The sequence below is a fragment of the Staurois parvus genome, unplaced genomic scaffold (assembly GCF_062004578.1).
Source record: "Staurois parvus isolate SC_StPar_1 unplaced genomic scaffold, SC_StPar_1.0 ptg000154l, whole genome shotgun sequence".
In the NCBI taxonomy this organism is placed as follows: Eukaryota; Metazoa; Chordata; class Amphibia; order Anura; family Ranidae; genus Staurois; species Staurois parvus.
Window position 1 is genome coordinate 20,906,489 of NW_028317950.1, and position 14,319 is coordinate 20,920,807.

Sequence of the window (14,319 nt, forward strand, 5' to 3'; positions counted from 1 at the left end):
TATATCTCCTTATTAATAAAATTAGTCACTATTTATTGAGGTAATGCGCAAGGTTTGTGCGCTGTCTTTCATCTTCTTCTACAGTTTTATTAAGCTTCCCCAGCTTCATGATAGCGCTGCACAACCTCTGATCACCAGCGGATGAACACACAACACGCTGCTTGTCACTAACGCCTGTTTGATCTGAGTCTTTGAGCACAGCAGATAATGGATCTTTGGTGACCACTTTCCCCACCCTTCCAGTCCGGACACTTTCACCCCCCTTCCAGTCTGGACACTTTCACCCCCCTTCCAGTCCGGACACTTTCACCCCCTTCCAGTCCGGACACTTTCACCCCCCTCCAGTACGGACACTTTCACCCCCCTTCCAGTCCGGACACTTTCACCCCCCTTCCAGTCCAGACACTTTCACCCCCCTTCCAGTCCAGACACTTTCACCCCCCTTCCAGTCCAGACACTTTCACCCCCTTCCAGTACGGACACTTTCACCCCCCTTCCAGTACGGACACTTTCATCCCCGAGCGAGATGGCTCACTGCGCCTGCGCCGGGACCAGTGCCGCGGCGATCCATGACACACCCCCTTGCCGTCCCGACACTTTCACCCCTTTCCGGTCTGGACACTTTCACCCCCTTTTAGCCCGGACACTTTCAACCCTTCCAGTCCAGACACTTTCACCCCTTCCGGTCTGCACACTCCCCCCCTTCCGGTCTGGACACTTTCACCCAATTCCAGTCCGGATACTTTCACCCCTTTCCAGTCTGGACACTTCCCCCCCTTCCACTCCAGACACTTTCACCCCCTTCCAGTCCGAACACTTTCAACTTTTCCAGTCCGGACGCTTTCAACCCTTCCAGTCATGACACCCCCCCCCCCTTCCAGAAGCCGATCGCGGTCTGTAGCACAGAGCTGTCACAGTCAATCCCTTTTAGGCTATATTACACTTTCACGCACTGCTGAAGCTGATCCCTCGGATCACTAGGCGCCGACGATGCTCCCGCAAGATGGTTCTAAGCTACGTATTGGGGAGCATCAAGGATCGGAGAGAGGACAGTTACATTGTGGAGGGGGGGTTGTTACATGGGGATTACAGTCACATGTGGGGAGGACAGTGACATGGGGGGGGGTGAATGACATGGGGAGGACAGTGACATGTGGGGGGGATCAGTGACATGGGGGGGCCATAACATGTGTGGGGGGGCAGTGACATGGGGGGGAGCATGACATGCAGAGGACAGTGACATGTGGGGGGCCAGTGACATGAGGGGGGGTGAATGACATGGGGAGGACAGTGACATGTGGGGGAGGATGGGGGCGTGACATGGGTAGGATAGTGATATGTGGGCGGAGGACGGGGGGGCGTGACATGGGGAGGACAGTGACATGTGGTGGGGTCAGTGACATGAGAGGGGGAAGTGACATGGGGAGGACAGTGACATGTGGGGGGCCGTGACTTTGGGAGGACAGTGACATTTGGGGGGGTCAGTGACATGGGGAGGAGAGTGACATGAGAGGGGGAAGTGACATGGGGGGGTCAGTGGCATGGGGAGTACATTGACATTGGGGGAGCAGTGATATAGGGAGGACAGTGGCATTGGTGGGGGCCATAACATGGAAAGGACAGTGACATGTGGGGGGGTCAGTGACATGGGGGGCCATAACATGGGGGTGGGGCAGTGACATGGGGGGGAGCATGACATGCAGAGGACAGTGACATGAAGGGGGGGATGACATGGGGAGGACAGTGACATGTGGGGGGAGGACAGGGGGGTGTGACATGAGGAGGACAGTGACACAAGAGGGGTTTCATGACATGGGGAGGCCACTGACATGTGAGGCGGTTCAATGACGTAGGGGGGCATAACATGTGGGGGTGCAGTGACATGTGGGGGCATGACATGTGGAGGACAGTGACATGGGGGGTCAGTGACAAACGGAGGACAGTGACGTGGGGGGGCATTGACCTGGGGGGGCTGACATGGGGGGAGGACAGTGACATGGGGGAGGTCAGTGACATGAGGGGGGGCACTGTCATGGAGAGGACAGTGACATGAAGGTGGCAGTGACATGGGGGAATTCACATGGGGAGGACAGTGACATTTGGAGGGCAGTGACATGGGGAGGACAGTGACATTGGTGAGGGCCATGACATGGAGAGGACAGTGACATGGGGGGGCAGTGACATGGGGAGGACAGTGACATTGGGGGGGCAGTGACATGGGGAGGACAGTGGCATTGCGGTGGGCCATGACATGGGGGGGGCACTGACATGGGGAGGACAGTGACATGGGGGAGTTCAGTGGCATTGGGGTGGGCCATGACATGGGGAGGACAGTGACATTGAAGGGGGGCCATGATATGGGGAGGAAAGTTACAATGGGGGGGCACTGACATGGAGAGGACAGTGACATTGGGGGGGCATGACATGGGGAGTACAGTGACATGTGGGGGTGCAGTGACATTGGGGGTGCAGTGATGTGGGGGGCAGTGGCATGGGAAGGACAGTAATGTGGGGGGGAGCAGTGACATGGGGAGGACAGTGACATGTGGGGGTGCAGTGATGTGGGGGGCAGTGGCATGGGAAGGACAGTGGCATTGGGGTGAGCCATTACATGGGGAAGACAGTGACATGGGGGGGTGGGCACTGACATGGGGAGGACAGTGACATGGGGGAGGTCAGTGACATTGGGGGGGGCAGTGACATGGGGAGGACAGTGACATTGAAGGGGGGCCATGATATGGGGAGGACAGTGACAATGGGGGGGCACTGACATGGAGAGGATAGTGACATTGGAGGGGCATGACATGGGGAGGACAGTGACATGTGGGGGTGCAGTGACATTGGGAGGCAGTGACATGGGAAGGACGGTAATGTGGGGGGGAGCAGTGACATGGGGAGGACAGTGGCATTGGGGTGAGCCATTACATGGGGAAGACAGTGACAAGGGGGGGTGGGCACTGACATGGGGAGGACAGTGACATGGGGGAGGTCAGTGACATTGGGGGGGGCAGTGACATGGGGAGGATAGTGACATTGAAGGGGGGCCATGACATGGGGAGGACAGTGACAATGGGGGGGCACTGACATGGAGAGAACAGTGACATTGTTGGGGGGGGCATAACATGTGGAGGACAGTAGTGAAATGCTATATACCATAACCTTATAATAAAGTTATTTTAAAATGCAACAATGTGCGCCAATATATACTGTCAAACCTATGTGATCCTAGGTCTTAATAAATTATCCAAACTTATATAATAAATACATACAAAACCACTCAAATCATTTTCATAAATAAATTTCATAAATCACACTTAAAGTGATACTTGCAAAAAATGTGACCACATTATGTGTATATTATGAAATATACACATATATTTTACTCTGCGATAAATACTAATATGTGCAATAAATGATTAAACAACCCCTATCACATGGGGGGGCCATAACATGTGTGGGGGGGCAGTGACATGGGGGGGAGCATGACATGCGAAGGACAGTGACATGTGGGGGGCCAGTGACATGAGGGGGGTGAATGACATGGGGAGGACAGTGACATGTGGGGGAGGATGGGGGCGTGACATTGGTAGGATAGTGATATGTGGGCGGAGGACGGGGGGGGGCGTGACATGGGGAGGACAGTGACATGTGGTGGGGTCAGTGACATGAGAGGGGGAAGTGACATGTGGAGGACAGTGACATGTGGGGGGCCGTGACTTGGGGAGGACAGTGACATTTGGGGGTGGTCAGTGACATGGGGAGGACAGTGACATGAGAAGGGGAAGTGACATGTGGGGGTCAGTGACATGGGGAGGACAGTGACATGAGAGGGGGAAGTAACATGGGGGGGCAGTGGCATGGGGAGTACATTGACATTGGGGGAGCAGTGATATGGGGAGGACAGTGGCATTGGTGGGGGCCATAACATGGAAAGGACAGTGACATGTGGGGGGGTCAGTGACATGGGGGGCCATAACATGGGGGTGGGGCAGTGACATGGGGGGGAGCATGACATGCAGAGGACAGTGACATGTGGGAGGGCAGTGACATGAAGGGGGGGATAACATGGGGAGGACAGTGACATGTGGGGGGAGGACAGGGGGGCGTGACATGGGGAGGACAGTGACACGAGAGGGGTTTCATGACATGGGGAGGCCACTGACATGTGAGGGGGTTCAATGACGTAGGGGGGCATAACATGTGGGGGTGCAGTGACATGTGGGGGCATGACATGTGGAGGACAGTGACATGGGGGGTCAGTGACAAACGGAGGACAGTGACGTGGGTGGGCATTGACCTGGGGGGGCTGACATGGGGGGAGGACAGTGACATTGGGGGGGGCAGTGACATGGGGAGGACAGTGACATGAGGGGGGGCACTGTCATGGAGAGGACAATGACATGAAGGTGGCAGTGACATGGGGGAATTCACATGGGGAGGACAGTGACATTTGGAGGGCAGTGACATGGGGAGGACAGTGACATTGGTGAGGGCCATGACATGGAGAGGACAGTGACATGGGGGGGGCAGTGACATGGGGAGGACAGTGACATTGGGGGGGCAGTGACATGGGGAGGACAGTGACAAGGGGAGGACAGTGGCATTGCGGTGGGCCATGACATGGGGGGGGGGGCACTGACATGGGGAGGACAGTGACATGGGGGAGGTCAGTGGCATTGGGGTGGGCCATGACATGGGGAGGACAGTGACATTGAAGGGGGGCCATGATATGGGGAGGACAGTGACAATGGGGGGGCACTGACATGGAGAGGACAGTGACATTGGGGGGGTATGACATGGGGAGGACAGTGACATGTGGGGGTGCAGTGACATTGGGGGTGCAGTGATGTGGGGGGCAGTGACATGGGAAGGACAGTAATGTGGGGGGGAGCAGTGACATGGGGAGGACAGTGGCATTGGGGTGAGCCATTACATGGGGAAGACAGTGACATGGGGGGGTGGGCACTGACATGGGGAGGACAGTGACATGGGGGAGGTCAGTGACATTGGGGGGGGGCAGTGACATGGGGAGGACAGTGACATTGAAGGGGGGCCATGATATGGGGAGGACAGTGACAATGGGGGGGCACTGACATGGAGAGGACAGTGACATTGGAGGGGCATGACATGGGGAGGACAGTGACATGTGGGGGTGCAGTGACATTGGGAGGCAGTGACATGGGAAGGACAGTAATGTGGGGGGGAGCAGTGACATGGGGAGGACAGTGGCATTGGGGTGAGCCATTACATGGGGAAGACAGTGACAAGGGGGGGTGGGCACTGACATGGGGAGGACAGTGACATGGGGGAGGTCAGTGACATTGGGGGGGGGCAGTGACATGGGGAGGATAGTGACATTGAAGGGGGGCCATGACATGGAGAGGACAGTGACATTGTTGGGGGGGGGGGGGGCATAACATGGGGAGGACAGTAGTGAAATGCTATATACCATAACCTTATAATAAAATTATTTTAAAATGCAACAATGTGCGCCAATATATACTGTCAAACCTATGTGATCCTAGGTCTTAATAAATGATCCAAACTTATATAATAAATACATACAAAACCACTCAAATCATTTTCATAAATACATTTCATAAATCACACTTAAAGTGATACTTGCAAAAAATGTGACCACATTATGTGTATATTATGAAATATACACATATATTTTACTCTGCGATAAATACTAATATGTGCAATAAATGATTAAACAACCCCTATCACATGGTAAAATAGAATAAAAACGAGCGCTGGATCTAAAAAATTCAAGCCGCTAGCATAAAGGTAAACCTCGTGTAACCTCTTCATAGAGAATAAAATAAAGCAAAAAATGCAGCGCTTAAGTGTATAGAAGGAACATTTACATATGTACAGCAGTAATAGAAGGAAATGCATTAAAAGTGCGACATGCACCAGGTATAGCGTACATCAATTAATGTAAACAGTGGTCGGGTAAGTGGTACAGATTCATCCGACCAATCAAAGTGCATATAGTGATAGGGATGTTAGAGTCATTAGGTCTAGGGGTACATCCGAGTATCAATCAAATCCGTGACTTCTGTGATAGGAGAATAGCTGTAAAATGTACTAACCAGATAGCGCAAGACAAAGCGCATTGGAGTATAATGACCTACTCCTGGTCACAGCCCAATGGTCCTCAGCGTAGAGCCCTCAGGAACAACTGTGCACCGCTCTTGCAGTCTCCTACCACCAGGGGGAGTGCGCCTCTTTACATTAACTCGAATTTGCCTTATATCATCTATCGCCAGGGGTGGTGTGCTTTCATATCAGGAGATCACCTTAGGGACTCAGTAATAAGACCCAAAAGAGAGAAATCTTGATAGTGTAGTATTTTTATTCAAGAGATTGGTAAAAACAGGTACCACACTCACATAGTAAAATCCAAAGAAGCTGATTCACAGAATCCAAAAAGATGGCCGACAGTCACATGCATGGACCATGTCGGTAGCAAGTGGTATGATTGGTATCCTTATCCCTAACGCGTTTCGTGGCAAGAGCACATTATCAAATTGTTTTTACCAATCTCTTGAATAAAAATACCACACTATCAAGATTTCTCTTTTGGGTCTTATTACTGAGTCCCTAAGGTGATCTCCTGATATGAAAGCACACCACCCCTGGCGATAGATGATATAAGGCAAATTCGTGTTACTGTAAAGAGGCGCACTCCCCCTGGTGGTAGGAGACTGCAAGAGCGGTGCACAGTTGTTCCTGAGGGCTCTACGCTGAGGACCATTGGGCTGTGACCAGGAGTAGGTCATTATACTCCAATGCTCTTTGTCTTGCGCTATCTGGTTAGTGCATTTTACAGCTATTCTCCCATCACAGAAGTCACGGATTTGATTGATACTGGGATGTACCCCTAGACCTAATGACTCTAACATCCCTATCACTATATGCACTTTGATTGGTCGGATGAATCTGTACCACTAACCCCTATCACAAATTATCGCTGTTCTCCACCAAGGAGCTGAGCCTCATTTGCCGGGGAAACATTACTAATAATTGTTGTATTTTCAGTTGAAAACATGTCCAATTCCTAGATCCATTGAGGTACATAGCAGAGGTTCAAGGTTCTTCCTAACTATACAGGTGGCACAGACACAAGCATACACCCAGGGCCACTGTTAGAGATCACGGGGCCCCGTACAGCATACCTGACAGCCCCCCACCGCCAGAGAAAATATCCAAATTATATTTATGGTAAAAATACACTAAAAACATTATTAATGGACATAATCCCAACCATATTCCTAGAAATCTAAATGATAAAACTGTACTGAGTTCATAAATAAAGCTGCGTGTGTAGCCCATAAGCAGCAAGTAGAAAATCCTCTGTGGTGCTGGAGAGGATGTGGAGAATGGGGTACAATGGAGCATATATGGTGGTTGTCCGATAATACAGAATTTTGTGGAGGGAAATAGTTCAACTTATTCAGGAAATTTATGAGGTACATTTTCAGAGAGATCTGTGGAAATGTTTATTTTATTCTTTTGAGCCCACATTGGAAATACATAAAAATAAAATATTATATAATTTAATCAGTGGAGCAAAGGGTCTGATTCCTAAGTTCTGGAAGGCGATTGAGGGACCAAAAATTGGGGATTGGATAGATAGAGTGGAGAGTATTAGGGGGATGAAGGAATTATATTATATGGAAGAGAATAATATGGGAAAATTTAGGAAAATATGGTGCAGTTGGACGAAATTTAAAACCTCGAAAATATATACAGAATTAATTAGAACAAGGAGGGAAATTTAGAAGTGTGTTACCTAATTTCATAAGATAAAGAGATATTGAGAGAGAAGAAAAAATTAGACGGTGAAGAGAGGGGGGAGGTGGGAGTGAGGGGTAGGGAGGGGGGGAGAGAGATAGGGTGTAATGGAATATATAGGTATTACATTATAATGTTTTTTATGTATTTGTTTCTTTTTGTGTGTTATTTTTCTTTTTTTTGTATAATAACTAATAAAAATGTAAATAATAGAAAAAAAGGAAAGGAGAAGTAAAACAAACCTCATACAGCAATCATTGAGAATCAGTCCAATATTACCTCATTAGAGGCAGTGTGAGGGAAAAACCCAAGGGTATAAAGAGCAGGAAGCAGATATCCAGAGAAGTAGAGAAAAGGAAGGGGGGGGGCAAGGGGATAAAGGGGGGGAGAGGGGGAAGCTCCTATTAGTATAGGTAAGCTTGTACATTGGAAGGGCCGCATCCATAGCTGATTCCCAGGACAACATCACTGGGGGATCCTCAGAGTTCCACTTTAATAAAATCTCTCTTTTGGCATAGTAGAGGAGATACGTGATCAGCAATTTAAAATGGTGGGACCTTTGCACATCATTAAGCCCCAACAAAGCTAAGGCAGGTGAAAAGATTAGGGACAGCTGCAGCCACACATTGATCAAATCAAAAACATCAGACAAAAACAAAACTATTCTAGGGCATGTCCAAAACGTGTAAAAAGGTACCCGTATGTAACCAACAATGAGGACAGGTAGGGTCCCACTTTGGGTATATCCGGGAGAGGCTCAAGGGGGTATAATAGACCCTGTGTATAAAACTTGCATAAGCTTATCCCATGCATACTAGTACATTATGCCATTGTCTTGCAGGAAATGTTTTTTTTTTTTATGTGGTTTACTACTGCTTTATTGCAGGGAATGCGTTAAGGTAAAATGTTTAGGGTTTAGAACAACTTTAATAAAGCCTGTGTTCGTATCCTATCAAGGCCTTAGGCCTCATGACATCCCCGTCCCCAGAGGGGAATATGCTCCCACTCTATCCGTGCATCCTTCTCTTCTCTCTGCACATGGACATGGACCTAAAACAGCTCCTTTTCCATCTTATAAAGGACAGGGATGGGGCTACTGAGAAGCAAATGGCTTAAGGGAAAGTGACCACACATAAAGAGGAACCCCTTTCTTACTAGTTGCATCTGCTAAAAATCATGCCTTCAGCACCCTTTCACAACATTCAGACAAGTGAAGGGCACTCTCCAGGAGGTGGGCATATCATTGTCAAAGTCTACAACCAAGAGAAGACTTTACAAGAGCAAATACAAAGGGTTCACCACAAGATGCAAACCATTCAAAAACCTGAAGAATAGAAAAGCCAGATTAGACTTTGTTAAAAAAAATCTAAAAACGCCAGACCAGTTCTGGAAAAGCATTCTTTAGACGGATGAAACTAAGATTAATCTGTACCAGAATGACAGGAAGAAAAAAGTGTGGAAAAGGCTTGGAACAGCTCATGATCCAAAGCACACAACGTCATCTGTAAAACATGGTGGAGGCAGTGTGATGGCATGAGCATGCATGGCTTCCAGCGCCACTGGGTCATTGATGTTTATTGATGATGTGACAGAAGACAGAAGCAGTGTTTAGAGATATACTGTCAGCCCAGATTCAGCCAAATTCAGCAAAGTTGATTGGACGCCGCTCCACAGTACACATGGACTATGATCAAAAACACTGCAATAGCAACCCAGGAACCTTTGAAGGAATAGAAGTAGAATATTCTGCAATGGCCGAGTCAATCACCTGATCTGAACCCAACTGAGCATGCATTTCACTTGCTGAAAGCAAAACTAAAGGCAAAAAGACCCACAAACAAAGAACAACTGAAGACAGCTGCAGTTAGAGCCTGGCAAAGCATCAGAAAGGAGGAAACCCAATCTTTGGTAATGTCCATGGGTTCCAGACTTCAGGCAGTCATTGCCAGTAAAGGATTCTCAACAAAATATTAAAAATTAACATTTTATTTATGATTATATTTATTTGTCAATTTACTTTTGAGCCCCTGAAAATGGAGGAACTGTGTATACAAATGTTTACAGTTCCTAAAATTTGTACTTGACATTCATGTTCAACCCCTTGCATTAAAGCTGAAAGTCTGCACTTCAAATTCATTTGGATTGTTTCATTTTAATTTATTCTGGTGGCATACAGAGCGAAAAATATGAAATTGTGGCTGTGTCCAAATATATATGGACCTTACTGTATAAAGTTGCCCTGCAGGAGGACAGCAATTACAATATACTTACCTCTCTGGGAACCATGTCTCATATCTTCCTTCTGCTCCTGCACTGGGCATTATCCCACATTTCCTATTGATTATACGGCATATACTAAGGTGAATTTAAAAATACTTTCTGTAGGTTGTCTGCTCCCACAGACAAAACACAAAATAACAGAATGTTGTAAACTTTGCATCCCTAAAAAAATAATAATATAGTATTAGGGCTTAGGCACACAGCCGCTTTTTGCGGCTGGTAAAGCCAAGTGTTTCTGAACAGCTGTGGACAGGTAGCCAATACAACCCAATGACAGGCTGACACTGTCCATGGCTGTTTGCATGTAATCTTACATGGAGTGATTAGGTGCAGATGTGCATGCCTGGAAACAGAAAATGTGCATCTGTACATCCAACCCCAACTGTAAGTAATTTCTCCATGAGGAGCTGCAGACAGTGTCAGCCTGGCTATGATTTGTACAGGCTTCCTGTCCACAGCTGGTTGGAATCAGCCACATTCCACAGAAATGTACTGATCTGGGCAGTGAGTATCCCTAATTGGCCTTGTGCATGAGCTATACACCAAACCTGTAGGAACTTGCAGCTTCTGTTTACTTCCACAGTATCTGGAGAGCTGTAAAATTCAGAACACTGCAAATTCTGACCACAGCTTGACCCATGCTCCTGCACCCTCCCAACACCTACACCACCCAACTGGTCGCTTGATGTGATGGGCAGCCTCATTGACCAATATAGAGGTGGAGGAGAGGACAAGCCAGACAAAGACCTCTTTGAAGGAGCATCTCACTATATTTAAACTGCTTGGCTGTAGTCAGTCAATGCTAATTTGTAGTCTATCTAGGCTTAGCCTTCTCCTAAACTGACCCTGACTGTCAGTTCTCTCTTCTGTCAGTAGGCAGCACTGTAATCTCTGGAAATGGTGTGAGGATTCACAGTGGGCTTGGATTATGAATATTCATATCCTTTTCCAGCAAAACACTAGAAGTTTCAGTGCCAGTGAAGCATCATGGGAAAGGGTATAAATATTTGCAATGAGCGGGAGCAAACTTTCTTCCTCCCTGGCTGCACCCTGGGGAGGTGCATGTGATCCTGAGCAGTTTCTTTAGACTTGCCTATCTGAAGAAGCCTGTACATGATTATTCCTGGAACTTAGGCCTGTGGCTGTCCTTGTCTGGATACTGAATAGAGTCTCGAAGGGGTCAGACAATCATTAGGATGTTTATTGCCAGTATAGCAGGCAAAGAGTATAAGTATTCAAGAGTGACCTTGGGAGGTCTTCCAAGGTTTCCCAGAAGAACATTGTCCAAAGCAACACACTGCCTCTTGTTGGCTTGCCTTCTTCCCAAAGTGCATCCTAGTGCTATCTCTTCCCCCGGTAAGGAACATACAGACACCTGGCCATCCATATTATGTAAAAGTAAATGTAAATCATCAGACCAGAGCACTTTTTTCCATTGCTCCATAGTCCAGTTCTGATGCTAACATGCTCATTGTTGGCGCTTTTGGCTGTGGCAGGTCAACATGGGCACCCTGACTGGTCTGTGGCTATGTAGCACCATACACAACAAACCGTGATTCCCATTTTTTCTGTCTTCAACTCATCAGCTTCAGGGACAACATGTTTACTTACTGCCTAATATATCCCACCAACGTTTGAATGCAATTGTAACAAGATCATGTTATTCACTTTACCTGTCAATGGTCAAAAAGTTATGGCTGATCACTTTAAAGTCTATCAATGGTGGCATGATAATTATTTTAATCATTTAACTTCCATCACTGTCTGTGTCTATGTTTATAGAACATTGCATCATCCCGGGAATTTCTTCCCTTTAGGGACAAGTTTGGTGTGGAACGTTAGACGAGCGTGACCTCTGAAGCAGCTGGCATGGACTGGTCAGATGGGAGCTTGAGATTTCACTCTACCGCCCTCACAATGCTGGATACTTTCTGCAGTAAAACAATTCCCAGAATGCAATTTTGCATTAATGTTTATGAGACTGCTTCATGGTAGCTGTATACTCTGATTTTTTTACTTATAAATTCTTTTTAAGTTTTATATTGGGTAAAAAACCTATCCTTTTGGAGCATTTTCCTGGCTTGGATTACAATAGGGGTAAACAATTAAATCACTCAGTGGTGAAAGATAACAAGGGTGAGCACACTCAAGTCCACAAAATGAGTCAGTCTTAGTGGATTGTATTTAAGGTTAATACATAGTAAGACATATGAATGAATTTCCTCTCTTCCTTTCACCCAGCTGCTACAAATAAGGACACTACCCATCCTTCCCCTGCCATTATGGAGGCCACTTTTTTCAGTATTGACTTGAGTATTCATCGTCAGCGTGCAGTGATGTCACATGCCGCTTTATTCTGAAGTGAGCCAGATGTGTCATATCTTGAATTTTTGGGGGCAACCTCTAGATTCATGTGTCACCTTATATACTGAGAGCACTGAGTTGACAAGGGATTTTCAGAAATCTAGAGTGGGAGCCACGAGTAACTTCCATTTCAATGAAATAGCTCTCCTAGCATAAAAAGAGGAACACCCAGAAGTATTCGAATTACTCAAATGGGGGCTAGTGGTTCCACAAGACCCAGTAAACATGAAGCAACATTTGTAGGGATTATTATTATTATTATTACTACGAGTTTATATAGCGCCAAAGGGTTTGCTCAGCGCTGTACAATAGGGGGGACAATACATGGCACAGTACAACAACAACAAACAATGTACGAGGGGTAAGAGGGCCCTACTCTTACGAGCTTACAATCTAGGAGGGAGGGGGTAAAGGTACAGTAGGAAGTGGCTGAGGGGGATGAAGTGGTGGGAGGAATGAGGGAGGATGGAGGGGGATGACCTGCATGATCTCAGACCAGAACAAATGACTATCAGGGCACCTCCATAGTATATGGATATATGCTGCTGAATTGTTAAGACGTTTCCAACAATATGCAGGAGTGGAAGGGAAAATGGTGTGAAATCTTTATAGGGTTGAATAAATTTTGTGTAAAACCTTGAATAGTATTAACCTATGCCTGGCTAAGACTAATTGAAGCATTGGGTAATTACCACACATCCTCCCAGTCCTCTTTGGCCAACTTTGGTGCATCAGTCAGCCACTTAAACTGCAATGTTTAAAGCCCTTCATGAATATGTGGTTGTAAAGCCTTATAGATATCGGACGGGAGTTTAGTCAGATTCACTCGGTCTTAGAGGGTGTTAGCTCAAGCTCCGTTGTCCCAAACTGAGAATGATGTGCATGGCAAAGTTGCAAATATGTAAAGAAGTATGAGCTAGGGAGATTTTGCTTTTTCAATTTGTCAAATGACATAGGTCTCATGCAAATGGCTATATGAATTTATGTTCTAAATATGCTGGATTATTTCTGCCACATCTTGGCGGAAAAAATGCCTCTAATTCGTTTATGTGCATATGACATAAATGCATTAATTATATTAAATATAAATATTAATTTATTCTGGCCTTTAAAATACATTTACATTCATATGCACACAAACGAAGTGCCCAAACGTCTCTCTGAATGCAGCCTTGGTGCTTTTTTTTTTTCCCCTTGGGAATGGCCAGGTCACCAGAACTAATGTCCCCATTGGAAGAGTTCCTCTCTATTACTCGTCTTTGGACAACCCAAAATTTGGGATTTTCTTACTTTTCAATCTCGATGAAAATGGTAAACAGGACAAATAGAGAGGGTGAGTCACCTTAGTGGGGACACAGACAGCAATAAAAACTAACAGGTGCTCTAATCCTTCCCCACTCCACTGCACGCAAATTAAATTTATATAATTTTTTTCAGACAAAACAGAGCTTTCTTGTGGTGGTACTTGATCACTACGGATTTTTTTTTTACTATATAAAACAAAAGATCAATTTTGAAAAAAAATCCAGTATTTTCTATTTTCTGTAATAAAACATATCCAAGAAAAAAATTGAAAAATCAGATTTCAGCATAAATTTAGGACAAAATGTATTTGCTCCTAACTGCTGCTAAAAGCCTGCACATGCCGCCCAGCTGCTGTATATTTACTATGGCGGATAAAAGCTGGCACAAAAATGCTAATATGAGCATTTTTCATCCAGCGTTTTTAGCTTGTAGTGTGCATGGAGCCCAAGCATATATAAACTGGTTTATGGCATATATTTGAAAATGTATCAATCCTGATGTGTTGATGGCCTCTCATTTCTTGAGGCCCTTAAAATAACAGTACAGTACAAATACCCCTTTTTGGAA